The sequence below is a fragment of the Mercenaria mercenaria genome, chromosome 12 (assembly GCF_021730395.1).
Source record: "Mercenaria mercenaria strain notata chromosome 12, MADL_Memer_1, whole genome shotgun sequence".
Classification (NCBI taxonomy): domain Eukaryota; kingdom Metazoa; phylum Mollusca; class Bivalvia; order Venerida; family Veneridae; genus Mercenaria; species Mercenaria mercenaria.
Genome location: NC_069372.1, coordinates 70808329 through 70828077, shown reverse-complemented (window position 1 = coordinate 70828077; position 19749 = coordinate 70808329). Strand labels below are relative to the sequence as shown.

At 34.3% G+C, this 19749-nt stretch overlaps 1 protein-coding gene and 1 long non-coding RNA gene across 7 annotated transcripts in view; one reads left to right on the top strand and one right to left on the bottom strand.

Annotated features, from left to right (window-relative positions):
• The window catches only part of LOC123533469 (eukaryotic translation initiation factor 3 subunit C-like), a 78457-nt gene extending 74528 nt beyond the window's left edge, over positions 1-3929 (bottom strand). For 5 of the 6 annotated variants that reach the window (XR_008366551.1, XM_053520304.1, XM_053520306.1 and 2 more), the window contains exon 1: positions 3785-3929. The gene's annotated coding sequence lies outside the window, so the exon portion shown is untranslated. Of the gene's footprint in view, positions 1-3619; positions 3739-3784 lie in introns of those variants that run through there. The other variant, XM_053520305.1, reaches the window with a different exon arrangement.
• Positions 3930-14921: 10992 nt separating this feature from the next.
• On the top strand, positions 14922-19409 carry LOC123534899 (uncharacterized). Its single transcript, XR_006683095.2, has 5 exons — positions 14922-15129; positions 15591-15686; positions 16198-16296; positions 16704-16788; positions 17393-19409. It is a non-coding gene; the product is annotated as an uncharacterized LOC123534899 (long non-coding RNA).
• The last annotated feature ends 340 nt before the right edge of the window (positions 19410-19749 follow it).

Below are 19749 nucleotides of genomic sequence, written 5' to 3'. Positions count from 1 at the left end.
AATTATGTCAATGCCCCCCCCCCCCCGGCGTGTATCACTCGATAAAAAGGGGGCAATAAAGCAGTGTATTATAATCACTGAGGCAAAAAAGGGAAGTTTGGCTTAAAAAAGAAATGAATGGTTGTAAAAACGGGCAGAGTGCCTGGCGGGGCAACAGGGCGGAACGAATTTCGGAACGGGCGATGCGCCCTGCTGTACATAGCTAGCTGGAGCACTGCCTAGTTTTGTTTTCGTAAATAATTTGTCAAAATGATTTTATAAGGCCGAAATTTAAGATGAAAGTGCACAGCCGCATGCGTCAAGCAAGCCGAAATTTTGAGTTATTACTCGCAATGAACCATTGGTATTCACATTTTTGTTTATATTACTGAATAATGTGTGTTTAGACGGAAAAAAAAGAAAGATTCATACTGATGCAGGGCTCGACACTAACGCTGGTCCGCTGGTCCGAGACCAGTGTTTTTCAGGGAGGACCACTAACTTCTCGAACCTGTGTGGTCCGACGGACCACCGAAAATTACAAGCAAGTCATTTTTAAATAAATTAATAAACATTGAATTGTTCACGGTACTGCAATTTAAAAATAGAATTTGGTTTTCCCCGTGTATATTTTCTTGAAATTTGGAATCCCCGGATGTAACGCTGGTACTAAAACCCGGGAATGGAACACGGTAACTTATCTATCTGCTTCAAGTATTCCTTTACAAACTATTGAGGTATCAGTACAGTATCCAGCGTTCGGTAGACCCGAGGTTCCGGATTTTGACCCGCGAAAATAGAGAAAAACTCGTATCTGACTCGCACAGAAAATGCCCCATGCGTCGGCGTGGCCCGCGGAAATTTTCTTTGATTCGTCTCGAGTTCGAAAGTTCTGCCTCTGTGCCAATCAAAATCCCAGTGAATTTAAATATTGTTTGCCGCCATAAGCGGTAGTATGGCAGAAGGCGGAGCGTCGTACATTAATTAGCTACTGACATATGTCAATTACGCCATGCGCCGGCTGACACGTTGTCATCTCACGGTTTGTATTTAGTGCCCGTCATTATCAAAAGTGTTTATTGATCAAAAAGTTAAAAGTTAATTGATAAACAATACGAAAAGCAGCCTGTTATCGTGTTTGTACAACTTGTTAATTAGCGGTATACAGCTTCTGCTGTATTGTTGTCTTGCCAATTATTACTGAACAACAAATTGGATAACGAAATTCATTTATTTTATGTGCTTGACACGTTTATATAAGCCCATCGGCCGTTACGATCTATAGCATTTTATTTAATTTATTATCATTACCGAGGCTTTGTTTGGGCAAAAATAAATAAAAATGCTTTTAATAAGCAGAAATTATAAGTATTCAATAGGTATAATGAAAAAAAAAAAAAATTATAACACGTATTTTATCAATAATTTAATGTTACTTTCGTGTTCTATATTTGTCTCCCGTTTTCACGGCCGTGATTTTCGGACATTTTTAACGAGATTTTCTAGTGCAATCTTAATGAAAAGTCAATAAAAAGTCTGTATTTAAGAAAAAATGACAACTGTTGCAAAAAACGCTCTTATTTTTAAGCATTTTTCGAGAAGAGGCACGAAACCCCACCCACTTAAAATATGAATTGCTGAAAAAATTATCTTTATTGACATCTTTATTTTAAATTTGATTTTCAAAACTATTTTTAATAATTAAATGGCAGATGTTTATCAAAATAATAATATAAAAATCACATGTTTTGCAGTGTTTGTAAAAAGTACTCCATGAAAGAAGAGGGGGTCTCATATGTTACTGGTTGCGTTAACTTAAAAAAAAACATCCATCTAGGTAGGACCATCTGAATTTCTGTCGGACCATCAGTTTGCAAAAGCTGCTGGTCCTTCGGACCACCACTGGAAAAAAGTTAGTGTCTAGCCCTGTGATGATAGTCAGTCACTGTATGTATCGCAAAAACATCCGAGCAACAGGGGAGTGATAAAAATAGTGGCAGACGATCTAATCTAGCAAATTTCACAGCATATACTTTTTACGTCGCATTCTACTTTCGTTTTCGCATGCCCAAAACACTAGCAAAATATAACTTTCCGACTTGACCTGTCGTCTAAATCTTACTGGCAAGGAAGAACAATGGGTTTAATCAGCAATATAGGTACACAGTCATTGATTACATGTAGATTTGACGAACTGCCTATTCTCTTAAGGTAAATCAGTGGTGAAATGATATGATTGACAAAATAAAGTTGCGCACTGATAGTTGTTCAATAAAACTTGTTGCTTATTAATTATCACCTGAAATCTGTCTCTGAAAATGCAAGCTAACACTTCATGAGAGTAACAGAATAAGAATGTTTGAAAGTATGAATCATCAGTGTCATCTTTAAACAAAAGAAAGGAAAGCACTTTCACAACATGCCATGGTAGGCATTATAAAGAATAATACAAAATATCTATCCCATATCTGAGATATGAAAGATTCTCAAATTCAATGAGAAAATAGTATGTAAAATGACACCGACAAGCATTCTTGGACAAATGCCCTTTCAATGCCAAACTGCGCATTAAAAGTGCCCCTTTTCAAGGGAAGCACCATGCCGCTTTAAGAGTCTGCAGGAAACACTACTGATTTTTGCAAGTTCAGTTCGGATAAAAAGGAAGTTGGTTGAAAGCACCTGCGCGTACTTTACAATTTATGTATTTGACGGTTCCCCCCAATCACGCTAAAAATCTATACCGTACATTGAATTTAGTACAAATCATCACCTATCACGATTATTTTTATGCATTTTATCAACGTTTTAACCATATTTAATATATTTTCAGTGAGTTATTGGCAAGTCCTATTCAAATTTGCATTTATTAAATAGTATTGATTGTTAAACTTTGGGCACCTTGCATAAATAGGCTGTGCTCCGTGTTACTCATGTAGATCTTTGCACCCAACCGTAACATTTATTAAGTAACACCCATTTAACAATGTAGATGGATTTTTTTTATCAATTTCTCCCGAGTTGTTAACAATTAGCATTTGCAATGTAAGTACAACTTAAAGAATGGCTGTAACGTTCTTAGTTTATTCTGCAAGGGAGTCATCTAAATCAGATCGTGATATTTTTACTGTATGGTACAGGTTTTTTTAAAAGCATGACACGACCAATAACAACAAAGATGGCCGTGTCTGCAGACGAACATCTAAACTATTGTCATGCTTGTAAGTGATTAAATGAGAGTGTCACTGAAGTACCAGTTTTGGGATTAAATAAAAGATGTATAAAACGATATGTTGATATTAATTTATCATTTTACTTTCCATTTTTATTTGATTTAAGTTATAAAATGTGGACACGTGTAGAACTTTGTTTATTCTACCAAAATACCACGTGATCACCACTTGACATGCGCGGGATATGCAAATAAACCGGAAATACCGACATCGTCGAAAACGTATGTCCGTCGAAAACGTAAGTCGTGGGGATATTAAATAAATAAGCGTCAAATTATTTTGACTAGCCTCGGCCTAAAATGTTTGCAAATCAGCGTACAGTCTAAAGCTTAATAACTAAACGGCTGACATCTTCCTGAATATGGAATGTCAGATCTACTCTTGTGTCTTGTGAAAACATCTGAAAATACCTTCAACAACAGATAAAAAAGCGCAGATTTATTTCCAACAAAATCTTTGTTCCATCTTCCTGAAGTGTGCAGCTATTTCTAACTTAACCTGACAAAACATGCTCTAAATTTATACTACTACTAAGTTTCTTCAATATTTTAAGATATTACTTCATAAATAAGCACCTTTTTTAGAAAAAAAATCTGGAAAATATGGTGAAAGAACCACGCAATGGCGGAGACCGGCACATGTGTTGCTTACTACGTCATCAAATCTTGCAGTGATGAAGTACGAAATGGAATACATTTCACGAAATGGACTGTGTGACGTACGGCCCGCCTTACCATGAATATATACTAATATAATAATCATATAGCATATTTAACTCTGATTTATAGACTAAAGTAAAAGTAATTGACACGAAAAAAGAAGCCTCTATAGCAATGACTTTACAAACGGAAGATAGAGACTTGATTATCCGTCTGTACAGTACAGTAATTTAAACTAGTCCAACTAAATTTGACGCAATCCTAGGAAATATTGAGATGATTTTTTCATATGGGCAATATCCCCACTCGCGTTAAACACTCGAAAGACCAAAATAGTTGAAGCAATTTCCGATGAAATTTTCGTTGCTGCCGACGCTTTACATGCTATAGGTTTAAATGCCGATTATTTTACGAATTGGTCATAAATTCAAATAAAACTTACATGTATCAAAAGGGGATTCAATTCCTCATTGATTTATGTAAAAATTATCAAATAATATCCAAGATTACGAATTTTCTGGTGATTTAAACCTATATATGTACTGTACACGATTAACGTTTACCGTGTATACACGTCAATATGCACAAGCGATAAAATCAATAACTTTACATGATTGTGTACTGTGATTCATCCTCCATTATTTTGGTACTTCAAAGTTTTGACGTTTAGATTGCAGTCACAAATATAAAACAATCTGAACGTCGAATTATTTTGACTATCTGAAAACTATAGACCCCAAGTAGGCTAAGTGGTTATAGCTTTGAATAATTTGATTAAACGCCTATTTCTATACAATGTCATATTCAATGGCGTTCTAGCTATACATAATAATAATAATAATAATAATAATAATAATGACAGTAATGATAACGACAATAATAATAATTACAACAATAATAACAGCCTTATTTAAGGACGTATGCTAGAACCAATAACAGAATACTTCAACTTCAATTTTGAATATCTTCAAACTTTGGATATTAAAGGACAATCATCTAAGAAACAAAAATATACAATAAAAATCATAGGCCACCAAATAAATGACGTTTTCAAGGGCAGATAACTCTTTTTTCAAAACCGGTAACCTATCATTTTTATTGCATATTTTTGTTTCTTAGATGATTGTCCTTCAATATCAAAAGTTTGAAGAAATTCTATTATTGGGAAAGCTTTCGTCAATCTCATATACAGGGAATTCTAGCGTACGCCCCTGTAAACATGAAGTCATTGGGCCAACGACGGAAAACCGTCAAAGGATAATCGTTGTTGGGCCACTGTTGGCCCAACAATGATTAATAAGTATTGTAAATACAGCTGTTGGGCCGACGTTGAACCAACTTTAAATTTCAGTCACAGATATCTCTGCATTGGCCCGATATTGATTTTCAGGGAAAGACTTATACAGAGAAAACATCGTTGGCCCAACGTTGGGCCAACGTTGGTCCATTAGAAGTAATAATATAATAATTGTATATTTCACAGGTCACTGTTTTATCACAAGCCCCCACAGGTATACACAGGTTGTGTAGCTGTAACATGCAATATTTAATTAATTATTAAACACTTTTCTGCACCAATTCGTAATCAGTTAAATTTGGGCTAATTAAACTAAAAACTTATCTGCAGCCGTAATGATATTTTGAACTATTTCAAATCTACTACCTTGAGAAAATTGTGAAAAAAAGTATTGAAAAAACCCTTACTAAATAATTATATAACAAACATCTAATTTTATACAATGATAAAATGTTTACAATAAATCTGTTGAATATTCCAAAGCATGAACTCTCGTTAACCCAAGTTATGTAAGAAATCCCAGAAAATGTGGTTAATTTTACTCTCTAGGTCAGATTTCTAGCTTTTTAGACATGTGAAGTAAAGGAAACTATTATACATGTGATAGGTCTAGGTTTAACAAAAACCCGGTCTTCCAGCTATAAACTGTAAGTAGAAGTTTTTTAAAAAATATTTTTTGTTAAAGTTATGGAATCTTATACAGAGTTTCTTTTTATGTCCTGTTTGCATGTTATATCCATATGACTTGAACATACGCTAAATACTAATATCTAAAGCTGGCGGATGGTACTTGTGTTAAGTATTAAATTCTGTAAATATAATAACTCATTTTCTTGTTAATTCTAACATATTTTTCTCGGTTAAATACAGACAAAAATTAATTTCATACATTAGTTATTGTTATCAATTTGACGTAGATGGTTTAATCAACATTATGATTTTTGTTTTTTACAGGGTGCTGTTCAAGGGAGTAATAATGGAGTGCCTAGCACTGTGGTGCACAGGAAAAAATAAAAATATAAAAAGCTGCAACTTCAGTGAGAAAAGAAAAAAACAAACAGAACTTGGATATATAATGAGTTAATATACAGACAGTAATTCACTTTAGTAGGATTTAATTAGTGACTGCAATAAGAAAAATATTTAGATTTATAAAATACTGGAAACAATATTTTACATGTTGTAGTGTTGAAATATTCTGTTATATTTCTTCAGGAAAATTGCAAACAAACTTTAAATAAATGTTAGATTTCTTTTTGTTAAATTTTAACAAAATCACAACTATTTGAAAATAAAACATGTATTAAACAATGCTAGTTTTAGTCTTTTTTTCAATTTCGTAATCGTTGGGATAGCGTTGGCATCCATCTTTGGCCAACAAAGAAACAGAGTTGGCCCAACGTTGGACCAACCGTGATAGACGAAAAAATGCTGTTGGCCCAATGGAGGGCCAACGATGAGTGTAGGATATCAGTTGTTGGCCCAATGGAGGGCCAACGATGAGTGTAGGATATCAGTTGTTGGCCCAATGGAGGGCCAACGATGAGTGTAGGATACCAGTCGTTGGGCCAACGGTGTACCAACCGTTGGGCCAACGTTGCGCCAATTAGCAAAATGGCGTTGGGCCGATATCGGAAATCTTCGTTGGGCCAACGAAGAGTCTGCCGTTGGCCCAACGTTGGGCCAACGCATGTCTGCTATCTGGGGCCTTTAAACAAAAAGTCATGACAGCACTCTTCCCCACGATTTACCCCTATTGCGAATACCATTGCTTACAGCCTTACATGGTACGCCCAGATGGAATTCCGCCTATTCCGTCTAAACAGCTGATCGCATGTATTGACATGCTGCCGTCTGACTGAGGCCCAATAGGGTAGTCGAATTCGGAGTTTTATGATTAGATCTAGGTACTAAGTAAAGTAATAATTTTTCGGACGTGACTTTAAATCGATGTCCCGTGCGGCGTGAATGACACCTTTTATGCTAAAGAAAAAGGAAGATAACGAACAACTGTATATCCAACTAGAATAAATGTGTACAGATATTCTTTCTTCCCAAGAACTGTGATTGCCTGGAACTCTCAATCAGAAGCCCGTGTAACTTCTGCAAGCTTGGGCGCCTTCAAATCAGCAGTGAAGCTTGTACCATCTGTACATTTCTGAAAAGTGGACATTGGATGTACAGTGTATATAAATGTTAGTCAGTTGGACTATTTTAAAGGTGTATGGATGAACATCATGATATATGGACAACTAGTTGTAACACCAATGCTGCGAACTGTAAATAGTTTCCGGATGTACAGTCACCTTGCTATAGATGTCTACGTTGTGGATGTTGGCAAGAAACACATAAAAGTTGAAGTTGAAATTCTAGAATTAGTGTATTTTCTGTATTGTGCACTGCAATATACTCCAAACCCTTAAACAATTTATACTCACCTGGAGGACTCACCCGTTTGTACTAGTTGTCCCAACATGAAAAGAAGTAACTTTTCCAAAAACATTGATCTGTAACGCGCGTACAAGCCAAAATATCTATACAGTTTTCGTACTTGTGAAAAATAACTGATGCTACAACACTGAAATTGAAATATGACTAGATACCATCAAACTTAAACCGAAAAGGAAATTGTTCAATATCAACTTTTTTTTTCAAATTTTATTGAAATTGAAGTCAGTGCCCTTTAAGGGATTCTGACAACAACATCATATACAGTAACAAAATAATCATAAATTGTGCTTTGTGAAATTGATGAAATTTTCAGATAATGCTATAAACTGTGACGCTAACAGTTTCTCAATGAAATAGGTCTGTATCCTACTTTTTGTTTAGAAAACACATGTTCCATCACACAACATTAAATTTTGAAATGCCAGACATAATAACTGCCAATTTCGATAAAATATATTGCACAGTATGTGGAACTGGTTTTAGGATGTAAACAAGATAAACAGAGGACTGAGTGCGAAACTGTCATATTTTGATCTTTCTTTGGTTAGAAAAATATATTGCACTGTATGTGGAACTGGTTTTAGGATGTAAACAAGATAAACAGAGGACTGAGTGCGAAACTGTCATATTTTGATCTTTCTTTGTTTACATTCAATTATAATAGTTTCGGTATACTAGCTCCTAGACTAAGATATACCATTCTTTTTATTCTTTAAATTGTGATTATAGCTAGTCCATATCCTACATCCAATATCATAATATATAGATAGTCCATATCCTACATCCAATATCATAATATATGGCTAGTCCATATCCTACATCCAATATCATAATATATAGCTAGTCCATATCCTACATCCAATATCATAATATAACAATCACTTTTCTGAAAAATTTCTAGAATAGACTGGCATTTGTCACTATTACATAAAATAAAAGAAAAATCTGAAATTTTGTGACAAATTCTTTTTTTATCTGTCTATTACGGCTAGTCTATAGTTCTGGCTGAGTGCGGAACTAGTTTACCTTCTTTTTTATTCATATACAGTTACAATAGTTCGCTCTCGGATTCCTTTCTCCTTGACGATTTGTTAGAAGGCATTGTGTCTGAAATTATTCGTCTTCCGCCTTAAGATTTAAAGTAATTTGTAATAACTTGTGGAGAAGAGTTTCGAGCTGGTGCAGAATCCAGGAACACTGGTTCAATTAACAGCCCCAGTTTAATATCTGAAATACCATTTAAAACGGGGCTAAGCCCAAACTTAATTTATGTGGAAAAAATGGCTTTCTTTTTGCTAGCTAATTTTGATATGAACATTATATGGTATGAGAAGGAACAATAAATGTCATTACAGAGACATAGTTACAATTTATCACCTCGTATCTTTCTGTTTTATCCACAGACTAATTACTGCGCCCAGTTCTTAAGTTGATGTGTGTCTCAGGCATGAAAAGTTGTCCTTTAACAGAAAGTTTAATATTCTTTGTATTTTTTTTTTTGTGCTGAGTAAAAAAGGTCATATAATTACGGTGTTCCGTTATACAATGATCTAGTAGGACCATTTTTGTTTCGCCCCTTCTCCCTGTAGATATATGTTGAGGGCGATAGTGTCTTAATTCGATAAGAAAACACGATGCGGAGACGCAAAAATTGCTTTCGACGTATAAAATAGAAAAAGTGGAAACTCACAGGTCGCTCAACACGACAAAAACGAAAATGTTGCAGGCTCGGTTTGATTGAGCCTGTTCATGGACGGTAGTGGAAATGCATGCTACCGTCCACGCCCTCTAGCATAATGCGAAATTACGACATTACGGATCGAAAGTTTGAAGGTATAATTTAGCAGTGTCGTGTATGTGCCAGGTGAGGACAAAAGGAAAAAAATGAAATAAAAGACAGTAAATTGATGCAAACTATTAATAAATAGATATAGGCAAATTAAATATAGATCTACGAAACATAGCTTAACGCGTTACATCAGTCATGCCCAGAAACACATGTTTTAGTATTTGAGTTGAGTTGAGTAACAAATATTTTCTTTTGACAAGCCAAGATATCGGAAATTTAATACTGAAAAAATATAAACATTACCTCCAATTTAATTTTTCATTATGAAAACCTATATTTATCAAATCTCTTTTTTAAATGACATCGAAAATAAGTTAATTTATAAATAATATATTAAATTTTGTAATAATTGAAATTTACACGAACAAGTGCACGAGTGTTATTCAGCTTTAATAAATAATCAATTTCATCAAGAAATAAACTTATGTATTTTCAAGCAGAAATTTCATTGTACTAATACAGATGAGTAGACGAACGGACGGACGTATTATAAAACAAATGGACGGACGGTCGGAAAAACATACAGACAGGCAATAAGATGACGACTTCCGAATTTCCAAATACATGTACACATTTTGCCTTTAATATTTTTGTCACATATAACGTTATAATCCGCTAGATCCATTGTGTACAAGGAAACCATTACTTAAGTTGCCCCTCCGAAAGTTAAGATTGAGTGGGATTTATGAATATGACATTAGAACTCCACTCACACTCCCGTAAGGTCTACTCTAGGCCCACTTGAGTGGTGCTTACTGAAGTTTGAGTCAAGTGTGAGTTTGAGTGACGACTATGAATATGGCCCTATATATGTTATTTGAAAATACTGTCGTTATGTGATCAATTGATAAAACACCAGTTTTCCTCCTAAATTAAGGCTAATTAATTAAAAATATAGATGCTTATGCTATGGTACGAACACTTATGCCAATGTGGACGAAGACATGTGTGTATATATAACCTGTTGTGCTAGTGGAAAAGACAGGCATGGGTATCGGGCCTGGAATTATTAAAATTTATTAGATTTCAGGCCGGATCCAGAAATATTTGATTGGTGACACAAGTTTAGAATGAAGGCGCCACCGGCGAGGCGCATAGCGTTGTGAGAGGGTAGCTTCAGGTTGGTATCTTCTGCTCGTTTGCCAAAATAGCAGGTAGTATTCCCCTCATTTTTACTTAATATCTTTTAGTTACAGGTTGTTTGTTTTTTAATTGCTTTATTGTCTTCTGTTTTATAGTCGGAAAAAAGCATAATGCTAATGTTATATGTTTATAAGACCGACTCAAAATAAAGTTTCTTGTATCTTGTATAATGAAGGGGACTCACCCCTGGAAAATTTTGCAATATAAGTATGAATTCGTGGCCCCTGGTGCGTATGCGGGTCTTAATCTTGAGAAAATATAATTCCTTTGCGTAGAGAACACTTCTCAGCCAACAGGAGGCCTGGATTTATGAACACCCGCTTCCATCCAAATCAAAAATATATGAACCGAATATGCTTTATAAATTTAATCATTTTTCAACGTCTCAGGTCCGATATCATAATTATCCCAATATGTGGACATGTATTATTCATTTAATTCAGACCGATGAATGCTAATGATACGGTAGGTCCTACTTTTCCAGCACATTCCGGCTATTTTAGTAATTTGTGAATACACATGAAATTGTTCATGCATAAAAGTCCGTGCGTGATCACGTGACATAATATCTGCTATTTATACTGCCACCCCCGCTCTTCGTGTATTACGTGCACCACAACGACGTGTTCGAGGTATTGGCGCCATTACGACGGAAGCATAATAAGATGAAAGAATTGATTCGAAACGATAGGTAAGTAGATTGCCATTTTGGATATTGCTCTCCAGACACTTTAGAACTGTTTGTTTTTCAGTTATTCAACAAATAATGGTAGATCTAGAGCGCTCTACGAAAGAAACAAGCAATGGCAATTTTACGCGCCGTGTGTTGCAAGGGAGATAATTTAAAAAAAGCACATTACTAGATCTGGAGTGTTCAAATGGATCAGTTTGCAACCTCTTTTGACTCGCCTCGGCTAAAATCATTATATGCAATGTTTCAAGCATTTTCTTGTGCAATCATTAATATTGGTGCATGAAGACTGGCGCAATAGGTAATTTTTCACATTTAGCAATTTCCAGGTCTAGGAAAGTGGAATTTACAGATTTTTCAATCTGTAAATTTACAGATTGTGTGTATGAAAACTGATGAAATTACATTTATCCTCAAAACCGCAGCTTGGAATTAATTGGTTTATTTACAGCATGCATAAATTAAGGTCATTTGTGGGTTTCAGCCATTTTTGTTGACTTTGAGATTTTGGCATTTTAAGAAAAATCAAAGTCAACAAAAATGACTGAAAGTTACAATTGACCTTTATTTATACATACCATAAGTAAATCAATTAATTTGAAGCTGCGATTTTGTGTCACTTGATCTGTAAATTTACAGATTGAAAAATCTGTAAATTTATAGATTATCTGTACGTGTTACAGATTGAAAAATCTGTAAATTTACAGATAATCTGTAAATATTCCACTTTCCTAGACCTGATTTCGTGTACCTGTGGCCGGGGGCTCTGAGGGGGGGGGGGCACATGTTTAGAATAGTGTCAAGTTGGGGCAGGTACGAGAGTGGGCCCTCTGTGTTGGAGGGTCAAGGGGTTTCCTAGTCACTCCCCTGCCCCGCCCCCACCCATAAATTTTTGAAATAAAAGTGAAATGGTAGCCTTTGGTGCATTTTTGATCAAATATTAGATTCTATTCCCTTGACAAAAAAGTTGGGTGCAATATTGTGGTAAAAATGTTGAAACTGAGTGAAGGTCACTCTTCAACCAGTTTGGGGTCACTGACCTCCAGGGCCTGGATCTGAGCCTGGTGGGAGGTGCACACCCTGTGCATGAATCCCCTTGGAAACTGTCAAGCATACATTGTTTTTTTTTTCTGTGCAATAAGTATACTGTAGTATATAGCTTGACTGGTGCCCAGATCCAGTATGATGTTGGCATTGGCATTGGAGTTGCCTGGCTGAGTTTTATGTTTAGGTCAGCTTTTCTCCTAAATTGTCAAAGCTATTGCTTTAAAACTTGCAACACTTGGTTTAAAAATTTTTTTTTCATATAGATTCTATATATACATTTACAACATGAAACGCTACATAATTATCACAGGCACTTGTTTCGGTCAATAAAATGCATACAATGCAATATTACACCCCTGTACACCCCTGCATTGTATGTGAAGTGTTAGTACTCAATCCTTCATGCCATAATTGTACCCCCCGACAACAAAGAGGGGTATACTGGTTTCAGGTTGTCTGTCTGTCTGTCTGTCCGTAGACACAATCTTGTGCGCACCATCTCTCCTTATCCCCTTGACAGAATTTAATGAAACTTCACACAAGTGATCAGTACTAACAGTAGTTGTGCATGGGGCATGTTAGGTTCTTTTAGAAAAAAAAATTTGCAGAGTTATGGGACTTTGTTTTTTTTTGTTACTATACTATATACATAGACACAATCTTGTGCGCACCATCTCTCCTCATCCCCTTGACACAATTTAATGAAACTTCACACAAGTGATCAGTACCAACAATAGTTGTGCATGGGGCATGTTAGGTTCTTTTAGAAAAAAAAATTGCAGAGTTATGGGACTTTGTTTTTTTGTTACTATACTATATACATAGACACAATCTTGTGCGCACCATCTCTCCTCATCCCCTTGACACAATTTAATGAAACTTCACACAAGTGATCAGTAACGACAGTAGTTGTGCATGGGGCATGTTAGGTTCTTTCAGAAAAATTTTTTGCAGAGTTATGGGACTTTGTTTTTTTTGTTACTATACTATATACATAGACACAATCTTGTGCGCACAATCTCTCCTCATCCCCTTGACACAATTTAATGAAACTTCACACAAGTGATCAGTAACAACAGTAGTTGTGCATGGGGCATGTTAGGTTCTTTCAGCGACAAAAATTGCAGAGTTATAGGACTTTGTTTCTTGTTAACATACTATGTACATAGTCTGCATATGCAATCTTGTGCATGCCTAATCTACCAAACCCTTGCATACAATTTAATGAAACTTTACACAAGTGATCAGTACCAACCCTAGTTGTGCATGGTGCATGTTACATTCTTTTAGATAAATATTCTGCATAGTTACGGGACTTTGTTTTTTGTTACTATACTGTATACATACAGTCAATATACATACAGTCTACATAATTATGCAACTTGTGTGCGTCAAATTGCAATGTACTGTGTCAGTGCATGGGGGGGGGGGGGGGGTACATTCATCACCTTTAGTGATAGCTCTAGTTAACACAGGCACTTGTTTATGGCATGAAGGATTTAGTAGAAAGCTAAGCTTATTTGAAAGTCTCTCCTTTAACTTGCAACAATTGTTCACCATCAATAGCTGATATATCAGATTTATGTTTAGGTCAACTTTTCTCCTAACCTACCAAAGCTATGGCTTTAAAACTTCAACACTTGTTCACCATCAAAAGCTGACTCTGTACAGCAAGAAACATATCTCCATCTTGCTTTTTGCAAGAATTATGGTCACTTTTGGAAGCTTCTTGGTTAGGTCAAGTTTTCTTGTTAACAGTCGAAGCTATTGCTTTAAAAACTTCTAACAGTTATTCGCCATTAAAAGCCGACTCTGCACATCAAGTAAAATACTCTACATTGCTTTTTGCAAGAATTATGGCCCCTTTTGGACTTAGAAAATCATGGGTAGGAGTAAATTTCTGTCATACAGCTGAGCGTCAGCACCCGCAAGGCGGTGCTCTTGTTGTAATGCTGCATAAATGTTTGCCTCAATGAGACAGTGACATTGGGAACTCCAAGACCCCTACATTGTACCTTGGAGGTGAAGGTCACCATTAGGGGTCAAAGGTCATTTTAGAGCATGTCCATGCCACAACTTTGACATATATTAAACAAACTTATTTTCATAATGACATATAATTTGTTTGTTTCACTTTGTGTTGGGTTTAACAACATTTTTCAACAGTATTTCAGTCAGTGCACTAACCGGTCATTTCAGTCGTACATTTCTCACCTAAAATGCGCAGTTCGGTGAATGGGTACCCAGCATATTGCATGAACAAGCGGTAATTTATCTTTAAAGGTGCAAAATAAAGACAAATGAATAGACATAAATCTTAAAAAAAGACTACACATTTTGAAATATAGTACTAAACATTAGGATAGCCGTGCAATATTCCCTTGAAATCAACACATGTACAGAGAAACAAAAGATTGTTTCTGTATTTTCTTAGACTGACATGGGGGGTTATTTTGTCCTACTTTCGTGTTTATCGCTTTTCCGTAATCGGTCGGAAATTCTTCGGGATCACGTGATTTTAGAATTGTTTCAAACGAATATCCATTTAAGACACGCAACAAAATAACTGTATTTGCATGATGGTAATTATGCACGACTTGCACGAAAAATATGAGATGTAGACATAGTACTAGAGCCGATTTACGCAATCGAATACCGCAGGAAGTAGAACATTTATGTCAACACCGGTTTCGTATTTTCACGTGAAATCGGCTGAAAACTGAGAGGTTATCAACAAATTATAAGTTTACGGGTACCATGAGGATTTTTCATGCATTTAAACGGTAAGTATAATGTTTATGGATTATTCAATACAGTATGAAAGTAAACTGTTACGCTTTAAATGGAAATTATGAAAGAAAAGTCGATAAGAAAATATTGACTTTCTACTTTCACTTTCATTGTCGCTTTTTGAATTGCCCAAAAATGTTCTTTCTATTAATTTGTTTTTTCTTGTTTTTTGTTTGTAGAAACATAACGCTATAGCAAAGTATTGTGTGAAATGACAGCTTATATAAAGCATCTGTGATTAACTGGGCCTAAGTTTACCGATTTTTCCTTTTAGGGTGACCTTTGACCTTATAATAGCTTATAGTCTGTTCTATGTATTTTAGCTGTAGTCAGAACAGAATGTAATTGAGATAAAATGAATTATCAAAACAAATTGTTGCAAATTGTAGGAAAAGAATAACATAGTATATTTATAATTATAAGTTATTGAAATATTATAATTACCTCATTTCAGACAGAAGTACAAGCGAACAGATAACACATTAAAGTGGCTGCAGAAGCTTGAAAATTTAGAGCAGGGACAGTCAAAACTGTGGGATAATACTTCTATGTAATTTCTTTTTAAAGGCAATTTATACAGGATGGAAGGGTATCTCATACAATGTTTTACAATTTACATGTAGTTTTATCTCTCTTTATGATGTTGAAACAAGTAAACAAGTCAGTGACATCTAATTAACACTTGTAAACTATTGACAGTTGATATATATATTAGACAGCATTTGATAAAATGCAATTGCCTATCAATATTAAAAAGAGCAAACAGTTGACAATTAACATGCAGGTCATTCTTTTAAATGACACCATAAATAAACTTTCATAATTTGTTTTTCTTCCAACTTCTGGATTTAGACTGGAAGCCATTCCAAACTATCAACTGGTAAATTACATAAGGAGTCATGTAATGATTATGGATGGGATACATTATACTTTTATGGACAATAATAATTTGAAATAATGATATTTTTTTAGTTTAAGGTGTTAAGGTGATTTTATAAAGATGGTGTTATGGTTTTTGCATGATGAGTCTTTTCACAGATTTTATCATTTATATATTTCAGGGTGTCCAACATGTCTAGTCAGGTTGACAGAAGTGAAAGATGGTCTGATGGTACAATGATGTACAAATGATACTCTTTAACAAGTTTAATATGTCAAAGGTAATATAATGCCAGTTATTGAAATTACATTCCCATAAACATTTAACAGATACACATTGTAAATGTAATTAAAATGATTTTATGAAGTTTCATGAAGGATGGTACAGCCAACCATTTTGAATCAAGAAATTTTGACTTAGGTAAAGATATCTATTCAGACTTCTTAACTCTTAGCCTTTCATAGGATACAGAGATAAAAGAACTACTATTGTCGGCCACTTACCATGTTTCAAAGCTTTTAAACACACTATAGCAATAACCATTTTGTTTAAATATCTTTAATGCAACGTTTTCTTGATATCTGTCACTTGATTTTTTCAATGGATTAGAGTCCTAATTCAATGTAAAGTCTGTAAATTTCAGTAATGGAAGTACAAAATTTGTAGAAAGTTGTTTCTTTATTTCAGTGTAAAATGTTCTGTGGATTCATATGATGAGAATGCCAATGTTGATCTGTATGACTTAAATAAACACAGATATTGATACCTTCAGGTAATTGTTTACAATATTCAAAGAGTTACAATGTAATTCAATTATTGGCATATATCACTTCAAGAGGCTTGTGTAAAGTTTGTTTCACATGAGACCAAGGGTCAAGTATGATATATAAACTTTACACTTACAAAAAGAAATTATACAGTACCAAATAATTACAGACTTATGAATGTAACTTTCCAAATATCTTATATTTTCCTCCTGAAATTAATTAAAAAGGTAAACACAATTCTGTTGTTATAAGCTTAAAAAGGTGGATGTAAGATATAACTTATGAAATGTCAAGTATAAGGTGTGTTACTTTCAAAGTATTTAAGATATAGAATAAAATATAGCCTGCCATCATAATATTCCAAAATACATAGTGTGTCATACATATATTTTAGGTCAAATAGTAAGGTCAAGTGAGTGACTTAGGGTCACTATTGGCCTCTTGATATATTCTACTAAAATGGGTCTTATGCATAAGATATGTTGAAGTTTTATTAATCCAGTAACACTTTTATTCTACCTGTTATTCAGAAATATACATATTTTGAATATTAAAGAGCTGCAGACACCTCGATTACAGAGTTACTACATTATGCATTTCTTTCTTCAGATATATACCTGTGAAATCTTCAGTGTCACCGTTCAGCTATTGTTCAAGATCAGTGTCTGCAGCATGCACAGTTTAGTATAGAGGAGCCTCCTGAATCAATTTTGTTACATATTTGCTGTAATTGTAGGACGCACATGTAGAGAGCAACAAGTCCTGTCCAACTGTGCATGTAAATGTGATTCAGAAACTTTGAGAATATGTAAACATTACACTGTTATAATTTTCAAAATACTGTGTCTTGTAGTGTATCAGTACTGTTTTGTCTCAGTTTATAGCACAGTATGTTCACAAATCAAACTTAAGATCATAGTTATCAGTATTATTAAAATCATTAATTATTTGCATGGTCACAAAATTTAATTTCATGCAATACCAAAGTAAAACGTTTAATAATTTTCGTTTTTAAAGTTGTAAGTTTAAAGTTGGCATAAATTGTTTTTCTCCTTCATAAATCTAAAAAGTGATTGGTCATTATAATTGCAATATCATTTTAGTGTGACAAAGTTTATATTGAACTGAAACGCTAATGTAAATTTTTGAACTATTCAATGCATTTTCTTCAGTCTTAAAATATTTGTTTATCGTACATGTCATGGCCCATAACTCCTCCATATTACTTGTGTTTTGTCCTTTTTCGTTTCACTGAAGGATAGGTAGAGGTATTGCACATACATTTTTAGCATCCTGATTTTGTAAAGTGTTGTATGTAAGGTTTTATCTCGGAATTATGTCTCATCTAAAGGTGGGGAGAGGTATTGTTTATGCCTTCTCGTCTATCCGCATTAAGCCTGTCTGGCTTTAAGAGGACAAGTTGCTGGCCAGACTTTGATAAAACTTCACAGGAATGATCAGTACCAAGCATAGTGTTGTGCATATCGATTGCACGTTTCGTTTCGATGCACTAAATTGCAGCCAGAGCTAAAAGTAGAAAAATCTTGTCGGCTTTCACAGGTCAAAACTACTTAACAGATTTTGATGAAACTTCACAGGAGTGATCAGTACCAAGTATATTTTTGCATATCACCAACACTTTCCATTTTGCTGCATAAAATAGCCGCCATAGCATAAAGGTATACATAGGTGGGAGACATGTTTTGTCATGAAAATACCTAAAACACGTTCCACTTTGTTAATGAAAAATGTATTATACTTCTTACAATTGCAAACTGTAATAATTTGACATTAAATGCACTAGTTACAGAACTGCATTTGGCTTTTTTCATAATTATTGGCCTTTTATTACCATAGCAATATTTTGTGTGACATGTTACCTCATTAAGCATCATAAGATCAGAAAGTTCTATGATTCAGAAATGTTGGCCCTTTTGTACTTGTCATGAGTATGTTTTCAGTATTTTATATTGTCATTACTTTTTGTTGTGCGAGTTTACGGAAATGAAGACTTAGTTGTCCAAATGGTGTGCCTGTGCCTGTCCTGATTTGTTTGTCTGGACAATATATTATTGATTAGTCTTCACGAAACTTTGCAGGTTAATTTCCTTAAGTTCCCTGTCAACTTTGATAGTGGCATGGTTACTTTAAAAGTGATGTCACCACTGTACTAGTCAAACGTTTTGTATTTCAGATTTTATATCACATTACAGGCTACTGGTCTTTAGCAGCCTTCATAAAACTTATAAAAAAAACTCATAAAAGTTTCCGAAAATGTTGTATTTTGATTTGAACTGGCATTATTCAAACATTAAGAAGTAGTACTATAAGGCAACATTTGACCTCTTTTCCAGTACTTTTTGGATTTTCTCTGTTACTATGAAGTTGCCTTTTCCTAGAAATTGGTTGGCTTATTTTTTATGATCTTATGTTTTTAATGAATTGTAGCTATATGTTCTTTTTCTTATGAAAATGTCCATTTTTATATAATTCATATTTTTTACTGTCAACAAAGTGCAATACCACATACTTATCACTTTCATTAACATACTTGTACTATTTTCATAAAACATTATATAAATCATTATATTTCATATAAACAGAATTAAATAAATATTTAAGAACATCAGTGTTTTCTTTGATTGCTACATGAAACAGACCATAGGTCAATTTAGGGTCAATTCTGACACTTTATATGCAAATTGATAAGGGAGATAACTAGTACTGCCTTAAGTAACCAATATTTAGTTACACAGTTACCTTCCCTTTACACAGGTAGGACTATTTGTTGTTGATCATCTTTTGAACATTATTCCATGACTGATGACAGAACATTGAAAACAAAAGTTGTTGTATCATGCAATGGCATCATATATAACAATATTTACTTTTTTATTTCATTTTTTAAATATTCTTTAAATTAGGTACAATGCCTATGAGATGTACAAAATTTAAATTTAAAATTG